The sequence below is a fragment of the Mobula hypostoma genome, chromosome 4 (genome assembly GCF_963921235.1).
Source record: "Mobula hypostoma chromosome 4, sMobHyp1.1, whole genome shotgun sequence".
NCBI classification, from domain to species: domain Eukaryota; kingdom Metazoa; phylum Chordata; class Chondrichthyes; order Myliobatiformes; family Myliobatidae; genus Mobula; species Mobula hypostoma.
Genome location: NC_086100.1, coordinates 95,503,604 through 95,524,558, shown reverse-complemented (window position 1 = coordinate 95,524,558; position 20,955 = coordinate 95,503,604). Strand labels below are relative to the sequence as shown.

Below are 20,955 nucleotides of genomic sequence, written 5' to 3'. Positions count from 1 at the left end.
GGGTTGTAAAGTGTGGAATGTAGAACAGGGATTATACAGTGTGGATTGCAGAGCAGGGATTGTACGGTGTGGAATTTAGAACAGCATTTGTACAGTGCGGAATGTAGAGCAGGGATTCTACAGTATGGATTGTTGAACAGGGATTGTACACTGTGGATTGTAGAGCTGGGATTGTGCAGTGTGGATTGTACAGTGTGGATAGCAGAGCAGGTATTGTACAGTGTGGAGTGTAGAACAGGAATTCTACAGTGTGGAATGTAGAACAGGGATTTGCAGAGTGGAATGTAGACCAGGGACTGTGCAGTGTGGAATGTAGAACAGGGATTGTACAGTCTGGATGGTAGAGCAGGGATTGTACAGTCTGGATTGTAGAGCAGGGATTGTACAGTGTGGATTGTAGAGCAGGTGTTCTACAGTGTGGAATGTAGAAAAGGGATTGTGCAGTCTGGATTGTAGAGCAGGGATTGTACAGTGTGTAATGTAGAGCAGGGATTGTACAGTGTGGAATGTAGAACAGGGATTGTACAGTCTGGATTGTAGAGCAGGGATTGTAAAATGTGGATTGCAGAGCAGGTATTCTACAATGTGGATCGTAGAGCAGGGTTTCTACAGTGTGGAATGTAGTGCAGTGATTGTACAGTGTGGACTGTAGAGCAGGGATTCTACAGTGTGGATTGTAGAGCTGGGATTGTGCAGTATGGATTATAGAGCAGGGATTGTACAGTGTGGATGGTACAGCAGGGACTGTACAGTGTGGAATGTACAGCAGTGATTTTACACTGTGGATTGTAGAGCAGCGATTGTACAGTGTGGATTGTAGAGCAGGGATTGTACAGATGGATTGTAGAGCAGGGATTGTACAGTGTGGAATGTTGAGCAGGGATTCTACAGTGTGGATTGCAGAGCAGGTATTGTACAGTGTGGAATGTAGAACAGGGATTGTGCAGTCTGGATTGTAGAGCAGGGATTGTATCGTGTGGAGTGCAGAGCAGGGCTTGTACAGCGTGGATTGTAGAACAGGGATTATACAGAGTTCATTGTAGGGCTGGGATTTTACAGTGTGGATTGTAGAACAGGGATTATACAGTGTTCATTGTAGGGCTGGGATTGTACATCTTGGAATGTTGAGCAGGGATTGTACAGTGTGGACTGTAGAGCAGGGATTGTACAGAGTGGATTGTAGAGCAGGGATTGTACAGAGTGGAATATAGAGCACGAATTGTACAATGTGGAATATAGAGCAGGGATTGTCCAGTGTGGATTGTAGAGCAGGGATTGTATAGTGTGGATTGTAGAGCAGGTATTGTACAGTGTGGAATGTAAAATAGAGATTGTGCAGTCTGGATTATAGAGCAGGGATTGTATAGTGTGGAGTGCAGAGCAGGGCTTGTACAGTGTGGATTGTAAAACAGGGATTATACAGTGTTCATTGTAGGGCTGGGATTGTACAGCTTGGAATGTAGAGCAGGGATTGTACAGTGTGGAATCTACAGCAGGGATTTTACACTGTGGATTGTAGAGCAGCGATTGTACAGTGTGGATTGTCGAGCAGGGATTCTACAGTATGGATTGTTGAACAGGGATTGTACTGTGTGGATTGTAGAGCTGGGATTGTGCAGTGTGGATTGTAGAGCAGGGATTCTACAGTATGGATAGTTGAACAGGGATTGTACTGTGTGGATTGTAGAGCTGGGATTGTGCAGTGTGGATTGTAGAGCAGGGATTGTACAGTGTAGATAGTAGAGCAGGTATTGTACAGTGTGGAGTGTAGAGCAGGGATTCTACAGTGTGGAATGTAGAGCAGGTATTCTACAGTGTGGAATGTAGAACCGGGATTTGCAGAGTGGAATGTAGACCAGGGACTGTGCAGTGTGGAATGTAGAACAGGGATTGTACAGTCTGGATGGTAGAGCACGGATTGTACAGTCTGGAATGTAGAGCAGGGATTGTACAGAGTCAAATGTAGAGCACGAATTGTACAATGTGGAATGTAGAGCAGTGATTATCCAGTGTGGATTGTAGAGCAGGGATTGTATATTGTGGATTGTAGAGCAGGGATTGTACAGTGTGGAATGTAGAACAGGGATTGTACAGTCTGGATTGTAGAGCAGGGATTGTAAAATGTGGACTGTAGAGCAGGGATTGTACAGCGTGGATTGTAGAGCAGGGATTGTTCACTGTCGAATGTAGAGCAGGGATTGTATAGTGTGGATTGTAGAGCAGGGATTCTACAGTGTTGATTGTAGAGCTGGGATTGTGCAGAGTGGATTGCAGAGCAGGGATTGTACAGTATGGCTCGTAGAGCAGGGATTGTACAGTGTGGATTGTAGAGCAGGGATTGTACAGTGTGGAATGTAGAGCAGGGATTGTACAGTGTGGATTGTAGAGCGGGGTTTGTACAGTGTGGAATGTAGAGCAGGGATTGTACAGTCTGGATTGCAGAGCAGGTATTCTACAATGTGGATCGTAGAGCAGGGTTTGTACAGTGTGGAATGTAGAGCAGTGATTGTACAGTGTGGACTGTAGAGCAGGGATTCTACAGTGTGGATTGTAGAGCTGGGATTGTGCAGAATGGATTATAGAGCAGGGATTGTACAGTGTGGATCGTACAGCACGGACTGTACAGTGTGGAATGTACAGCAGTGATTTTACACTGTGGATTGTAGAGCAGGTATTGTACAGTGTGGATTGTAGAGCAGGGATTGTACAGTGTGGAATCTACAGCAAGGATTTTACACTGTGGATTGTAGAGCAGCGATTGCACAGTGTGGATTGTAGAGCAGGGGTTTTAAAGTGTGGAATGTAGAACAGGGATTTTGCAATGTGGATTGTAGAGCAGGGATTGTACAGTGTGGAATGTAGAGCAGGGATTGTACAGTGTGCATTGTAGAGCAGGGATTGTACAGTGTGGAATGTTGAGCAGGGATTGTACAGAGTTGATTATAGGGCACAAATTGTACAATGTGGAATACAGAGCAGGGATTGTCCAGTGTGGCATGTAGAGCAGGGATTGTATAGTGTGGATTGCAGAGCAGGTATTTTTGTACAGTGTGGAATGTGGAACAGGGATTGTGCAGTCTGGATTGTAGAGCAGGGATTGTATCGTGTGGAGTGCAGAGCAGGGCTTGTACAGCGTGGATTGTAGAACAGGGATTATACAGCGTTCATTGTAGGGCTGGGATTTTACAGTGTGGATTGTAGAACAGGGATTATACAGTGTTAATTGTAGGGCTGGGATTGTACAGTTTGGAATGTTGAGCAGGGATTGTACAGAGTGGATTGTATAGCAGGGATTGTACAGAGTGCAATGTAGAGTACGAATTGTAAAATGTGGAATATAGAGCAGTGATTATCCAGTGTGCATTGTAGAGCAGGAATTGTATAGTGTGGATTGTAGAGCAAATATTGTACAGTGTGGAATGTTGAACAGGGATTGTACTGTGTGGATTGTAGAACAGGGATTGTACACTGTTCATTGTAGGGCTGGGATTTTACACTGTGGATTGTAGAGCAGGGATAATACATCATGGAATATACAGCAGGGATTGTACAGTCTGAATCTAGAGCAGGGATTGTGCAGTTTGGATTGTAGAGCAAGGATTGTACAGTGTGGATTTTAGAGCAGGGATTCTACAGTGTGGAATGTAGACCTGTGATTGTACAATGTGGATTGTAGAGCAGGGATTGTACAGTGTGGATTGCAGAGCACGGACTGTGCAGTGTGGAATGTAGAACAGGGATTGTACAGTCTGGAATGTAGAACAGGGATTGTACAGTGTAAATTGTAGAGCAGGGATTCTACAGTGTGGATTGCAGAGCAGGGATTGTACAGTGTGGACTGTAGAGCAGGGATTGTACTGTATGGATTGTAGAACAGGGATTGTACAGTCTGGAATGTAGAGCAGGGATTGTACAGTGTGGATTGTAGAGCAGGGATTGTACAGTGTGGACAGTAGAGCAGGTATTGTACAGCGTAGAGTGTAGAGCAGGGAATCTACAGTGTGGATTGTAGAGCAGGTGTTCTACAGTGTGGAATGTAGAACAGGGATTGTGCAGTGTGGAATGTAGAACAGGGATTGTACAGTCTGGATTGTAGAGCAGGGATTGTACAGTCTGGATTGTAGAGCAGGGATTGTACAGTGTGGATTGTAGAGCCGGGATTGTACAGTGTGGATTTTAGAGCAGGGATTCTACAGTGTGGAATGTCGAGCAGGGATTGTGCAGTGTGGTTTGTAGAACAGGGATTGTACAGTGTGGAATCTACAGCAGGGATTTTACACTGTGGATTGTAGAGCAGTGATTGTACAGTGTGGATTGTAGAGCAGGGGTTGTAAAGTGTGGAATGTAGAACAGGGATTTTACAGTGTGGATTGTAGACCAGGGATTGTACAGTGTGGAATGTAGAGCAGGGATTCTACAGATGGATTGTAGAGCAGGGATTGTACAGTGTGGATTGTAGAGCCGGGATTGTACAGTGTGGATTGTAGAGCAGGCATCGTACAATGTGGATTGTAGAGCAGGGATCGTACAGTGTGGATTGTAGAGCAGGGATTGTACAGTGTTGAATGTTGAGCAGGGATTGTACAGTGTGGACTGTAGAGCAGGGATTGTACAGAGTGGATTGTAGAGCAGGGATTGTACAGAGTGGAATATAGAGCACGAATTGTACAATGTGGAATATAGAGCAGGGATTGTCCAGTGTGGATTGTAGAGCAGGGATTGTATAGTGTGGATTGTAGAGCAGGTATTGTACAGTGTGGAATGTAGAACAGAGATTGTGCAGTCTGGATTATAGAGCAGGGATTGTATAGTGTGGAATGCAGAGCAGGGCTTGTACAGTGTGGATTGTAAAACAGGGATTATACAGTGTTCATTGTAGGGCTGGGATTGTACAGCTTGGAATGTAGAGCAGGGATTGTACAGTGTGGAATCTACAGCAGGGATATTACACTGTGAATTGTAGAGCAGCGATTGTACAGTGTGGATTGTCGAGCAGGGGTTGTAAAGTGTGGAATGTAGAACAGGGATTATACAGTGTGGATTGTAGAGCAGGGATTGTACAGTGTGGATTGTAGAGCAGGGATTGTACAGTGTGGAGTGTAGAGCAGGGATTCTACAGTGTGGAATGTAGAGCAGGTATTCTACAGTGTGGAATGTAGAACAGGAATTTGCAGAGTGGAATGTAGACCAGGGACTGTGCAGTGTGGAATGTGGACCAGGGACTGTGCAGTGTGGAATGTAGAACAGGGATTGTACAGTCTGGATTGTAGAGCAGGGATTGTACAGTCTGGATTGTAGAGCAGGGATTGTACAGTGTGGATTGTAGAGCCGGGATTGTACAGTGTGGATTTTAGAGCAGGGATTCTACAGTGTGGAATGTAGAGCAGGGATTGTGCAGTGTGGATTGTAGAGCAGGGGTTGTAAAGTGTGGAATGTAGAACAGGGATTTTACAGTGTGGATTGTAGAGCAGGGATTGTACAGTGTGGAATGTAGAGCAGTGATTGTACAGATGGATTGTAGAGCAGGGATTGTACAGTGTGGATTGTAGAGCCGGGATTGTACAGTGTGGATTGTAGAGCAGGCATCGTACAATTTGGATTGTAGAGCAGGGATCGTACAGTGTGGGTTGTAGAGCAGGGATTGTACAGTGTGGATTGTAGAGCCGGGATTGTACAGTGTGGATTGTAGAGCAGGCATCGTACAATGTGGATTGTAGAGCAGGGATCGTACAGTGTGGATTGTAGAGCAGGGATTGTACAGTGTTGAATGTTGAGCAGGGATTGTACAGTGTGGACTGTAGAGCAGGGATTGTACAGAGTGGATTGTAGAGCAGGGATTGTACAGAGTGGAATATAGAGCACGAATTGTACAATGTGGAATATAGAGCAGGGATTGTCCAGTGTGGATTGTAGAGCAGGGATTGTATAGTGTGGATTGTAGAGCAGGTATTGTACAGTGTGGAATGTAGAACAGAGATTGTGCAGTCTGGATTATAGAGCAGGGATTGTATAGTGTGGAGTGCAGAGCAGGGCTTGTACAGTGTGGATTGTAAAACAGGGATTATACAGTGTTCATTGTAGGGCTGGGATTGTACAGCTTGGAATGTAGAGCAGGGATTGTACAGTGTGGAATCTACAGCAGGGATTTTACACTGTGGATTGTAGAGCAGCGATTGTACAGTGTGGATTGTCGAGCAGGGATTCTACAGTATGGATTGTTGAACAGGGATTGTACTGTGTGGATTGTAGAGCTGGGATTGTGCAGTGTGGAGTGTAGAGCAGGGATTGTACAGTGTGGATAGTAGAGCAGGTATTGTACAGTGTGGAGTGTAGAGCAGGTATTCTACAGTGTGGAATGTAGAACAGGGATTTGCAGAGTGGAATGTAGACCAGGGACTGTGCAGTGTGGAATGTAGAACAGGGATTGTACAGTCTGGATGGTAGAGCACGGATTGTACAGTCTGGAATGTAGAGCAGGGATTGTACAGAGTCAAATGTAGAGCACGAATTGTACAATGTGGAATATAGAGCAGTGATTATCCAGTGTGGATTGTAGAGCAGGGATTGTATATTGTGGATTGTAGAGCAGGTATTGTACAGTGTGGAGTGTAGAGCAGGGATTCTACAGTGTGGAATGTAGAACAGGGATTTGCAGAGTGGAATGTAGACCAGGGACTGTGCAGTGTGGAATGTAGAACAGGGATTGTACAGTCTGGATGGTAGAGCACGGATTGTACAGTCTGGAATGTAGAGCAGGGATTGTACAGTGTGGAATATAGAGCAGTGATTATCCAATGTGGATTGTAGAGCAGGGATTGTATATTGTGGATTGTAGAGCAGGTATTGTACAGTGTGGAATGTAGAACAGGGATTGTGCAGTCTGGATTGTAGAGCAGGGATTGTAAAATGTGGACTGTAGAGCAGGGATTGTTCACTGTCGAATGTAGAGCAGGGATTGTATAGTGTGGATTGTAGAGCAGGGATTCTACAGTGTTGATTGTAGAGCTGGGATTGTGCAGAGTGGATTGCAGAGCAGGGATTGTACAGTATGGATCGTAGAGCAGGGATTGTACAGTGTGGAATGTAGAGCAGGGATTGTACAGTGTGGATCGTAGAGCAGGGTTTGTACAGTGTGGAATGTAGAGCAGTGATTGTACAGTGTGGACTGTAGAGCAGGGATTCTACAGTGTGGATTGTAGAGCTGGGATTGTGCAGTATGGATTATAGAGCAGGGATTGTACAGTGTGGATCGTACAGCAGGGACTGTACAGTGTCGAATGTACAGCAGTGATTTTACACTGTGGATTGTAGAGCAGGTATTGTACAGTGTGGATTGTAGAGCAGGGATTGTACAGTGTGGAATCTACAGCAAGGATTTTACACTGTGGATTGTAGAGCAGCGATTGGACAGTGTGGATTGTAGAGCAGGGGTTGTAAAGTGTGGAATGTAGAACAGGGATTTTGCAATGTGGATTGTAGAGCAGGGATTGTACAGTGTGGAATGTAGAGCAGGGATTGTACAGTGTGGAATGTTGAGCAGGGATTGTACAGAGTGGAATATAGGGCACAAATTGTACAATGTGGAATACAGAGCAGGGATTGTCCAGTGTGGCATGTAGAGCAGGGATTGTATAGTGTGGATTGCAGAGCAGGTATTTTTGTACAGTGTGGAATGTAGAACAGGGATTGTGCAGTCTGGATTGTAGAGCAGGGATTGTATCGTGTGGAGTGCAGAGCAGGGCTTGTACAGCGTGGATTGTAGAACAGGGATTATACAGAGTTCATTGTAGGGCTGGGATTTTACAGTGTGGATTGTAGAACAGGGATTATACAGTGTTCATTGTAGGGCTGGGATTGTACAGTTTGGAATGTTGAGCAGGGATTGTACAGTGTGGAATGTTGAGCAGGGATTGTACAGAGTGGATTGTATAGCAGGGATTGTACAGAGTGCAATGTGGAGCACGAATTGTAAAATGTGGAATATAGAGCAGTGATTATCCAGTGTGCATTGTAGAGCAGGGATTGTATAGTGTGGATTGTAGAGCAAATATTGTACAGTGTGGAATGTTGAACAGGGATTGTACAGTCTGGAATGTAGAACAGGGATTGTACAGTATAAATTGTAGAGCAGGGATTCTACAGTGTGGATTGTAGAGCAGGGATTGTACAGTGTGGATTATAGAGCAGGGATTGTACTGTATGGATTGTAGAACAGGGATTGTACAGTCTGGAATGTAGAGCAGGGATTGTACAGTGTGGATTGTAGAGCAGGGATTTTACAGTGTGGACAGTAGAGCAGGTATTGTACAGTGTGGAGTGTAGAGCAGGTGTTCTACAGTGTGGAATGTAGAACAGGGATTGTGCAGTGTGGAATGTAGAACAGGGATTGTACAGTCTGGATTGTAGAGCAGGGATTGTACAGTCTTGATTGTAGAGCAGGGATTGTACAGTGTGGATTGTAGAGCCGGGATTGTACAGTGTGGATTTTAGAGCAGGGATTCTACAGTGTGGAATGTAGAGCAGGGATTGTGCAGTGTGGTTTGTAGAACAGGGATTGTACAGTGTGGAATCTACAGCAGGGATTTTACACTGTGGATTGTAGAGCAGTGATTGTACAGTGTGGATTGTAGAGCAGGGATTGTACAGTGTGGAATGTAGAGCAGGGATTCTACAGATGGATTGTAGAGCAGGGATTGTACAGTGTGGATTGTAGAGCCGGGATTGTACAGTGTGGATTGTAGAGCAGGCATCGTACAATGTGGATTGTAGAGCAGGGATTGTACAGTGTTGAATGTTGAGCAGGGATTGTACAGTGTGGACTGTAGAGCAGGGATTGTACAGAGTGGATTGTAGAGCAGGGATTGTACAGAGTGGAATATAGAGCACGAATTGTACAATGTGGAATATAGAGCAGGGATTGTCCAGTGTGGATTGTAGAGCAGGGATTGTATAGTGTGGATTGTCGAGCAGGGATTTTACAGTATGGATTGTTGAACAGGGATTGTACTGTGTGGATTGTAGAGCTGGGATTGTGCAGTGTGGATTGTAGAGCAGGGATTCTACAGTATGGATTGTTGAACAGGGATTGTACTGTGTGGATTGTAGAGCTGGGATTGTGCAGTGTGGATTGTAGAGCAGGGATTGTACAGTGTGGATAGTAGAGCAGGTATTGTACAGTGTGGAGTGTAGAGCAGGTATTCTACAGTATGGCTTGTAGAGCAGGGATTTGCAGAGTGGAATGTAGACCAGGGACTGTGCAGTGTGGAATGTAGAACAGGGATTGTACAGTCTGGAATGTAGAGCAGGGATTTGCAGAGTGGAATGTAGACCAGGGACTGTGCAGTGTGGAATGTAGAACAGGGATTGTACAGTCTGGATGGTAGAGCAGGGATTGTACAGAATGGATTGTAGAGCAGGGATTGTACAGAGTGGAATATAGAGCACGAATTGTACAATGTGGAATATAGAGCAGGGATTGTCCAGTGTGGATTGTAGAGCAGGGATTGTATAGTGTGGATTGTAGAGCAGGTATTGTACAGTGTGGAATGTAGAACAGAGATTGTGCAGTCTGGATTATAGAGCAGGGATTGTATAGTGTGGAGTGCAGAGCAGGGCTTGTACAGTGTGGATTGTAAAACAGGGATTATACAGTGTTCATTGTAGGGCTGGGATTGTACAGCTTGGAATGTAGAGCAGGGATTGTACAGTGTGAAATCTACAGCAGGGATATTACACTGTGGATTGTAGAGCAGCGATTGTACAGTGTGGATTGTCGAGCAGGGGTTGTAAAGTGTGGAATGTAGAACAGGGATTATACAGTGTGGATTGCAGATCAGGGATTGTACAGTATGGATAGTTGAACAGGGATTGTACTGTGTGGATTGTAGAGCTGGGATTGTGCAGTGTGGATTGTAGAGCAGGGATTGTACAGTGTGGATAGTAGAGCAGGTATTGTACAGTGTGGAGTGTAGAGCAGGGATTCTACAGTGTGGAATGTAGAACAGGGGTTTGCAGAGTGGAATGTAGACCAGGGACTGTGCAGTGTGGAATGTAGAACAGGGATTGTACAGTCTGGATTGTAGAGCAGGGATTGTACAGTCTGGATTGCAGAGCAGGGATTCTACAATGTGGATAGTAGAGCAGGGACTGTACAGTGTGGAATGTAGAGCAGGGATTATACAGTGTGCATTGTAGAGCACGATTTGGACAGTGTGGAATGCAGAGCAGTGATTGTATGGTGTGGATTGTAGAGCAGGTATTGTACAGCGTGGATTGTAGAACAGGGATTATACAGTGTTCATTGTAGGGCTGGGATTGTACAGCTTGGAATGTCGAGCAGGGATTCTACAGTGTGGACTGTACAGCAGGGATTGTACAGAGTGGATTGTATAGCAGGGATTGTACAGAGTGCAATGTGGAGCACGAATTATAAAATGTGGAATATAGAGCAGTGATTATCCAGTGTGCATTGTAGAGCAGGGATTGTATAGTTTGGATTGCAGAGCAGATATTGTACAGTGCGGAATGTTGAACAGGGATTGTGCAGTCTGGATTGTCTAGAAGGGTTTGTACAGTGTGGAATGTAGAGCAGGGATTGTGCAGTGTGGATTGTTGAGCAAGGATTGTACATAGTGGACTGTAGAGCAGGGATTGTACAGTGTGGATTGTAGAGCAGGGATTCTACAGTGTGGATTGTAGAGCAGGGATTCTACAGTGTGGATTGTAGAGCAGGGATTTGCAGTGTGGATTGTAGAGCAAGGATTGTGCAGTCTGGAATGTAGAACAGGGATTGTACAGTCTGGATTGTAGAGCAGGGATTGTACAGATGGATTGTAGAGCAGGGATTGTACAGTGTGGATTGTAGAGCCGGGATTGTATAGTGTGGATTGTAGAGCAGGGATTGTACAGAGTGGATTGTAGAGCAGGGATTGTACAGAGTGGAATGTAGAGCACAAATTGTACAATGTGGAATATAGAGCAGGGATTGTCCAGTGTGGATTGTAGAGCAGTGATTGCATAGTGTGGATTGTAGAGCAGGTATTGTACAGTGTGGAATGTAGAACAGGGATTGTGCAGTCTGGATTGTAGGGCAGGGATTGTATAGTATGGATTTTAGAGCAGGGATTCTGCAGTGTGGAATGTAGAGCTGTGATTGTACAGTGTGCATTGTAGAGCAGGGATTGTATAGTGTGGATTGTAGAGCAGATATTGTACAGTGTGGAATGTTGAACAGGGATTGTGCAGTCTGGATTGTCGAGCAGGGATTGTATAGTGTGGATTGTAGAGCTGGGATTGTGCAGAGTGGATTGTAGAGCAGGGATTGTCCAGTGTGGATTGTAGAGCAGGGATTGTGCAGTCTGGATTGTAGAGCAGGGATTGTATAGTGTGGATTGTAGAGCAGGGCTTGTACAGCGTGCATTGTAGAGCAGGGATTTTACAGTGTGGATTGTAGAACAGGGATTATACAGATTTCATTGTAGGGCTGGAATTGTTCAGTGTGGATTTTAGAGCAGGGATTCTACAGTGTGGAATGTAGAGCAGTGATTGTACAGTGTGGATTGTAGAGCACGGATTGTACAGTGCGGAATGTAGAGCAGTGATTGCACAGTGTGGATTGTAGAGCTGGGATTGTGCAGTATGGATTATAGAGCAGGTATTGTACAGTGTGGATCGTACAGCAGGGATTGTACAGTTTGGAATGTACAGCAGGGATTTTACACTGTGGATTGTAGAGCAGCGATTGTACAGTGTGGATTGTTGAGAAGGGATTATACAGTGTGGATTGTAGAGCAGGGATTGTACATTGTAGAATGTAGAGCAGGGATTGTACAGTGTGGATTGTATGGCAGTGATTATACAGTGTGGATTGTAGGGCAGGGATTGAACAGTATGGAATGTAGAGCAGGGATTGTACTGTGTGGATTGTAGAACGTGGATTGTACAGTTTGAATTATAGAGCAGGGATTGTACAGTGTGGATTTTAGAGCAGGGATTATACAGCATGGAATGTAGAGCACGGATTGTACAGTGCGGAATGTAGAGCAGGGATTATACAGTGTGAATTGTAGAGCACGGTTTGGACAGTGTGGAATGTAGAGCAGTGATTGTACAGTGTGGACTATAGAGCAGGGATTGCACAGTGTGGATTGTAGAGCTGGGATTGTGCAGTATGGATTATAGAGCAGGTATTGTACGGTGTGGATGGTACAGCAGGGATTGCACAGTGTGGAATGTACAGCAGGGATTGTAGAGTGTGGATTGTAGAGCAGGGATTTGCAGTGTGGAATGTAGACCAGGGATTATACAGTCTGGATTGCAGAGCAGGGATTGTACAGTCTGGATTGTAGAGCAGGGATTGTACAGTGTGGATTGTAGACCAGGTATTGTACAGAGTGGATTGTAGAGGAGGGATTTTACAGTGTGGAATGCTGAGCAGGGATTGTCCAGTGTGGATTGTAGACCAAGATTTGTACAGTGTGGAATGCAGAGCAGGGATTCTACAATGTGGATTGTAGAGCAGGGATTTGCAGTGTGGAATATAGACCAGGGATTGTGCAGTGTGGAATGTGGAACAGGGATTGTACAGTCTGGATTGTAGAGCAGGGATTGTACAGATGGATTGCAGAGCAGGGATTGTACTGTGTGGAATGTAGAACAGGGATTTTACAGTCTGGATTGTAGAGCAGGGATTGTACAGCCTGGATTGTAGAGCAGGGATTGTATAGTGTGGATTGTAGAGCAGGTATTGTACAGTGTGGACTGTAGAGCAGGAATTGCACAGTGTGGATTGTTGAGCTGGGATTGTGCACTATGGATTATAGAGCAGGGATTGTACAGTGTGGATCGTACAGCAGGGATTGTACAGTGTGGAATGTACAGCAGGGATTTTACACTGTGGATTGTAGAGCAGCGATTGTACAGTGTGGATTGTTGAGAAGGGATTATACAGTGTGGATTGTAGAGCAGGGATTGTACATTGTAGAATGTAGAGCAGGGATTGTAGAGTGTGGATTGTAGAGCAGGGATTGTGCAGTGTAGATTGTAGAGCAGGGATTGTACAGTGTGGAATGCAGAGCAGGGATAGTACAGTGTGGATTGTAGAGCAGGGATTCTAGAGTGTGGATTGTAGAGCAGTGATTTGCAGTGTGGAATGTAGACCAGGGATTATACAGTCTGGATTGCAGAGCAGGGATTGTACAGTCTGGATTGTAGTGCAGGGATTGTACAGTGTGGATTGTAGACCAGGTATTGTACAGTGTGGAAAGTTGAGCAGGGATTGTACAGAGTGGATTTTAGAGCAGGGATTCTACAGTGTGGATTCTAGAGCAGGGATTGTACAGTCTGGATTCTAGAGCAGGGATTGTACAGTATGGATTGTAGACCAGTTATAATACAGTGTAGAGCAGGGATTGTACAGTGTGGAATGTAGAGCAGGGATTGTACAGTGTGGATTGTAGAGCAGGGATTTGCAGTGTGGAATGTAGACCAGGGATTGTGCAGTGTGAAATGTAGAACAGGGATTGTACAGTCTGGATTCTAGAGCAGGGATTCTACAGTCTGGATTGTAGAGCAGGGATTGTTCAGTGTGGAATATAGAGCAGGGACTTTACAGTGTGGATTGTGGAGTAGGGATTGTACAATATGAATTGTTGAGCAGGGATTGTACAATGGGGATTGTAGAGCAGGGATTACACAGTGTGGATGGTAGAGCAGGGAATGTATGGTGTGGAATGTAGAACAGCGATTGTACAGTGCGGAATGTAGAGCAGTGATTATACAGCGTTGAATGTAGGGGTGTGATTCAAAAGTGTGGAATGTAGAGCAGGGATTGTACAGTGTGGATTGTATGGCAGTGATTATACAGTGTGGATTGTAGAGCAGCGATTGTACAGTGTGGATTGTAGAGCAGGGATTGTACAGTGTGGAATGTAGAACAGGGATTGTACAGTGTGGATTGTAGAGCAGGGATTGTACAGTGTGGATTGTAGGGCAGGGATTATACACTGTGAATTGTGGAGCAGGGATTGTACTGTGTGGTTGTAGAACAGGGATTGTACAGTTTGAATTGTGGAGCAGGGATTGTACAGTGTGGATTGTAGAGCAGGGATTCTACAATGTGGATTGTAGAGCAGGGATTTGCAGTGTGGAATGTAGAGCAGGGATTGTGCAGTGTGGAATGTGGAACAGGGATTGTACAGTCTGGATTGTAGAGCAGGGATTGTACAGATGGATTGCAGAGCAGGGATTGTACTGTGTGGATTGTAGAACAGGGATTGTACAGTTTGAATTGTAGAGCAGGTACTGTACAGTGTGGAGTGTGGAGCAGGGATTCTACAATGTGGATTGTAGAGCAGGGATTTGCAGTGTGGAATGTAGACCAGGGATTGTGCAGTGTGGAATGTGGAACAGGGATTGTACAGTCTGGATTTTAGAGCAGGGATTGTACAGATGGATTGTAGATCAGGGATTGTACAGTGTGGATTGTAGAGCCGGGATTGCACAGTGTGGATTGTAGAGCAGGGATTGTACAGAGTGGAATGTAGAGCACGAATTGTACAATGTGGAATATAGAGCAGGGATTGTCCGATGTGGATTTTAGAACAGGGATTATACAGTGTTGATTGTAGGGCTGGGATTGTGCAGTGTGGAATGTAGATCAGGGATTCTACAGACTGGCATGCAGAACAGGGATTGTACAATGTGGATTGTAGAGCAGGGATTGTGCAGTGTGGAATGTAGACCAGGGATTGTACAGTGTGGAATGTAGAACAGCGATTGTACAGTCTGGATTGTAAAGCAGTGATTGTGTAGTGTGAATTGTAGAGCAGGGATTGTACAGAGTGGATTGTAGAGCAGGGATTGTACTGTGTGGATTGTAGAGCAGGGATTGTACAGAGTGGATTGTAGAGCAGGGATTGTACATTGTGGACTGTAGAGCAGGAATTGTACAGTGTGGATTGTAGAGCTGAGATTGTGCAGAGTGGATCGTAGAGCAGGGATTGTACAGTGTGGAATGTAGAGCAGGGATTGTCCAGTGTGGATTGTACAGCAGGTATTGTACAGTGTGGAATATAGACCAGTGATTGTACAGTGTGGAATGTAGAACAGGGATTGTACATTGTGGATTGTAGAGCAGGGAATATACAGTGTGGAATGTACAGCAGGGATTTTACAGTGTGGATTATAGAGCAGCGATTGAACAGTGTGGATTGTAGAGCAGGGATTGTACAGTGTGGAATGTAGAACAGGGATTTTACAGTGTGGAATATAGACCAGTGATTGTACAGTGTGGATTGTAGAACAGGGATTGTACAATAGGGATTGTTGAGCAGGGATTATACAGTGTGGATTGTAGAGCAGGGATTGTACAGTGTGGATTATAGAACTGTGATTGTACAGTGTGGATTGTAGAGCAGGGATTCTACAGCGTGGAATGTAGAGCAGGGATTGTACAGTCTGGATTGTAGAGCAGGATTGTACAGTGTGGATTGTTGAGCTGGGATTGTGCAGTTTGGAATGTAGATCAGGGATTCTACAGACTGGCATGCAGAACAGGGATTGTACAGTGTGGATTGTAGAGCAGGGATTGTGCAGTGTGGAATGTAGACCAGGGATTGTACAGTGTGGAATGTAGAACAGGGATTGTACAGTGTGGATCGTAGAGCAGGGATTGTACAGTGTGGAATGTAGAGCAGGGATTGTCCAGTGTGGATTGTACAGCAGGTATTGTACAGTGTGGAATATAGACCAGTGATTGTACAGTGTGGATTGTAGAACAGGGATTGTACAATATGGATTGTTGAGCAGGGATTGTACAGTGTGGATTGTAGAGCAGGGATTGTACAGTGTGGATTGTAGAACTGTGATTGCACAGTGTGGATTGTAGAGCAGGGATTCTACAGCGTGGAATGTAGAGCAGGGATTGTACAGTCTGGATTGTAGAGCAGGATTGTACAGTGTGGATTGTAGAGCTGGGATTGTGCAGTGTGGAATGTAGAGCAGGGATTGTGCAGTGTGGAATGTAGACCAGGGATTGTCCAGTGTGGAATGTAGAACAGGGATTGTACAGTCTGGATTGTAGAGCAGTGATTGTATAGTGTGGATTGTAGAGCAGGGATTGTGCAGTGTGGAATGTAGACCAGGGATTGTCCAGTGTGGAATGTAGAACAGGGATTGTACAGTCTGGATTGTAGAGCAGTGATTGTATAGTGTGGATTGTAGAGCAGGGATTGTACAGAGTGGAATGTAGAGCAGGGATTGTACAGTGTGGATTGTAGAACAGGGATTGTACAATATGGATTGTTGAGCAGGGATTGTACAGTGTGGATTGTAGAGTAGGGATTGTACAGTGTGGATTGTAGAACTGTGATTGCACAGTGTGGATTGTAGAGCAGTGATTCTACAGCGTGTAATTTAGAGCACGGATTGTACAGTCTGGAATGTAGAACAGGGATTTTACAGTCTGGATTGTAGAGCAAGGATTGTACAGTCTGGATTGTAGAGCAGGGATTGTATAGTGTGGATTATAGAGCAGGTATTGTACAGTGTGGAATGTAGAGTAGTGATTGTACAGTGTGGAATATAGAGCAGGGATTGTACAGTGTGGATTGTAGAGTTAGGATTGTGCAGTGTGGAATGTAGATCAGGGATTCTACAGTCTGGATTGTAAAGCAGTGATTGTATAGTGTGGATTGTAGAGCAGGGATTGTACAGTGTGGATTGTAGAGCAGGGATTGTACAGTGTGGAATATAGCGGAGTGATTGTACAGTGTGGACTGTAGAGCAGGAATTGTACAGTGTGGATTGTAGAGCTGGGATTGTGCAGAGTGGATTGTAGAGCAGGGATTGTACAGTGTGGATCGTAGAGCAGGGATTGTCCAGTGTGGATTGTACAGCAGGTATTGTACAGTGTGGAATATAGACCAGTGATTGTACAGTGTGGAATGTAGAACAGGGATTGTACATTGTGGATTGTAGTGCAGGGAATATACAGTGTGGAATGTACAGCAGGGATTTTGCAGTGTGGATTATAGAGCAGCGATTGTACAGTGTGGAATGTAGAACAGGGATTGTACAGTGTGGATTGTAGAGCAGGGATTGTACAGTGTGGATTGTAGGGCAGGGATTATACACTGTGAATTGTGGAGCAGGGATTGTACTGTGTGGTTGTAGAACAGGGATTGTACAGTTTGAATTGTGGAGCAGGGATTGTACAGTGTGGATTGTAGAGCAGGGATTCTACAATGTGGATTGTAGAGCAGGGATTTGCAGTGTGGAATGTAGAGCAGGGATTGTGCAGTGTGGAATGTGGAACAGGGATTGTACAGTCTGGATTGTAGAGCAGGGATTGTACAGATGGATTGCAGAGCAGGGATTGTACTGTGTGGATTGTAGAACAGGGATTGTACAGTTTGAATTGTAGAGCAGGTACTGTACAGTGTGGAGTGTGGAGCAGGGATTCTACAATGTGGATTGTAGAGCAGGGATTTGCAGTGTGGAATGTAGACCAGGGATTGTGCAGTGTGGAATGTGGAACAGGGATTGTACAGTCTGGATTTTAGAGCAGGGATTGTACAGATGGATTGTAGATCAGGGATTGTACAGTGTGGATTGTAGAGCCGGGATTGCACAGTGTGGATTGTAGAGCAGGGATTGTACAGAGTGGAATGTAGAGCACGAATTGTACAATGTGGAATATAGAGCAGGGATTGTCCGATGTGGATTTTAGAACAGGGATTATACAGTGTTGATTGTAGGGCTGGGATTGTGCAGTGTGGAATGTAGATCAGGGATTCTACAGACTGGCATGCAGAACAGGGATTGTACAATGTGGATTGTAGAGCAGGGATTGTGCAGTGTGGAATGTAGACCAGGGATTGTACAGTGTGGAATGTAGAACAGCGATTGTACAGTCTGGATTGTAAAGCAGTGATTGTGTAGTGTGAATTGTAGAGCAGGGATTGTACAGAGTGGATTGTAGAGCAGGGATTGTACTGTGTGGATTGTAGAGCAGGGATTGTACAGAGTGGATTGTAGAGCAGGGATTGTACATTGTGGACTGTAGAGCAGGAATTGTACAGTGTGGATTGTAGAGCTGAGATTGTGCAGAGTGGATCGTAGAGCAGGGATTGTACAGTGTGGAATGTAGAGCAGGGATTGTCCAGTGTGGATTGTACAGCAGGTATTGTACAGTGTGGAATATAGACCAGTGATTGTACAGTGTGGAATGTAGAACAGGGATTGTACATTGTGGATTGTAGAGCAGGGAATATACAGTGTGGAATGTACAGCAGGGATTTTACAGTGTGGATTATAGAGCAGCGATTGAACAGTGTGGATTGTAGAGCAGGGATTGTACAGTGTGGAATGTAGAACAGGGATTTTACAGTGTGGAATATAGACCAGTGATTGTACAGTGTGGATTGTAGAACAGGGATTGTACAATAGGGATTGTTGAGCAGGGATTATACAGTGTGGACTGTAGAGCAGGGATTGTACAGTGTGTATTGTAGAACTGTGATTGTACAGTGTGGATTGTAGAGCAGGGATTCTACAGCGTGGAATGTAGAGCAGGGATTGTACAGTCTGGATTGTAGAGCAGGATTGTACAGTGTGGATTGTTGAGCTGGGATTGTGCAGTTTGGAATGTAGATCAGGGATTCTACAGACTGGCATGCAGAACAGGGATTGTACAGTGTGGATTGTAGAGCAGGGATTGTGCAGTGTGGAATGTAGACCAGGGATTGTACAGTGTGGAATGTAGAACAGGGATTGTACAGTGTGGATCGTAGAGCAGGGATTGTACAGTGTGGAATGTAGAGCAGGGATTGTCCAGTGTGGATTGTACAGCAGGTATTGTACAGTGTGGAATATAGACCAGTGATTGTACAGTGTGGATTGTAGAACAGGGATTGTACAATATGGATTGTTGAGCAGGGATTGTACAGTGTGGATTGTAGAGCAGGGATTGTACAGTGTGGATTGTAGAACTGTGATTGCACAGTGTGGATTGTAGAGCAGGGATTCTACAGCGTGGAATGTAGAGCAGGGATTGTACAGTCTGGATTGTAGAGCAGGATTGTACAGTGTGGATTGTAGAGCTGGGATTGTGCAGTGTGGAATGTAGAGCAGGGATTGTGCAGTGTGGAATGTAGACCAGGGATTGTCCAGTGTGGAATGTAGAACAGGGATTGTACAGTCTGGATTGTAGAGCAGTGATTGTATAGTGTGGATTGTAGAGCAGGGATTGTGCAGTGTGGAATGTAGACCAGGGATTGTCCAGTGTGGAATGTAGAACAGGGATTGTACAGTCTGGATTGTAGAGCAGTGATTGTATAGTGTGGATTGTAGAGCAGGGATTGTACAGTGTGGATTGTAGAGCAGGGATTATACAGTGTGGATTGTAGAGCAAGGATTGTACAGAGTGGAATGTAGAGCAGGGATTGTACAGTGTGGATTGTAGAGTAGGGATTGTACAGTGTGGATTGTAGAACTGTGATTGCACAGTGTGGATTGTAGAGCAGTGATTCTACAGCGTGTAATTTAGAGCACGGATTGTACAGTGTGGAATGTAGAACAGGGATTTTACAGTCTGGATTGTAGAGCAAGGATTGTACAGTCTGGATTGTAGAGCAGGGATTGTATAGTGTGGATTATAGAGCAGGTATTGTACAGTGTGGAATGTAGAGTAGTGATTGTACAGTGTGGAATATAGAGCAGGGATTGTACAGTGTGGATTGTAGAGCTAGGATTGTGCAGTGTGGAATGTAGATCAGGGATTCTACAGTCTGGATTGTAAAGCAGTGATTGTATAGTGTGGATTGTAGAGCAGGGATTGTACAGTGTGGATTGTAGAGCAGGGATTGTACAGTGTGGAATATAGCGGAGTGATTGTACAGTGTGGACTGTAGAGCAGGAATTGTACAGTGTGGATTGTAGAGCTGGGATTGTGCAGAGTGGATTGTAGAGCAGGGATTGTACAGTGTGGATCGTAGAGCAGGGATTGTCCAGTGTGGATTGTACAGCAGGTATTGTACAGTGTGGAATATAGACCAGTGATTGTACAGTGTGGAATGTAGAACAGGGATTGTACATTGTGGATTGTAGTGCAGGGAATATACAGTGTGGAATGTACAGCAGGGATTTTGCAGTGTGGATTATAGAGCAGCGATTGAACAGTGTGGATTGTAGAGCAGGGATTGTACAGTGTGGAATGTAGAGCAGGGAATGTACAGTGTGGATTGTAGAGCAGGGATTGTACAGTGTGGAATGTAGAGCAGGGATTGTACAGTGTGGAATGTAGAGCAGGGATTATACAGCGTGGAATGTAGAGCACGGATTGTACAGTGTGGAATGTAGAGAGGGGATTGTACAGTGTGGATTGCAGAAGAGGGATTATACTGTATAGATTGTACAGAAGGAATTGTACAACGTGGATTGTACGGCGAGATTGATTCCTGCCACATTGGAAGACCAGGGAGCCATGACAATCCCGACTCTCCACTGGAGCTGGAGCTGGGACTCACTGGTGTTTGGTACCGGATCACAGTTCCCATTGTTTCACTCACTACAGGAGTTGTGGTAGGGGAGTCCTGAAGGAAATAGGACAGTTGTGCACGTGTTCACTTTTGGTCACCTCATGATAGGAAGGATGTGAATGCTTTAGAGAAGAATGACCAGAATACTGCCTAGATAGCAAACATGTCTGCTGAGGAATAGTTGGGCCATCTGGAGCTTTTCTCTTTGGAACGAAGGAGCTGAGAGGTGACCTGATAGAGTTGACAAGATGATCAGGGACATTGATCAAGTGGACAGCCAGAGCCTTTTTCACAGCATGGAATTTGCTAAAAGGAGGTGGCATCATTTTGAGGTGATTGGAGGTAAGTATAGCTGATGTCAGAGGTCGTTTTTTCCACAGTGAGTTGTGGGTACATTGAACATCCAGCCTGAGTGGTG

General features: G+C 45.0%; 1 protein-coding gene across 2 annotated transcripts in view; it reads right to left on the bottom strand.

Annotated features, from left to right (window-relative positions):
* LOC134345475 (LIM and senescent cell antigen-like-containing domain protein 1) overlaps positions 1-20,955 on the bottom strand; it is a 291,120-nt gene that overhangs the window by 234,367 nt on the left and 35,798 nt on the right. The window lies entirely within an intron of this gene.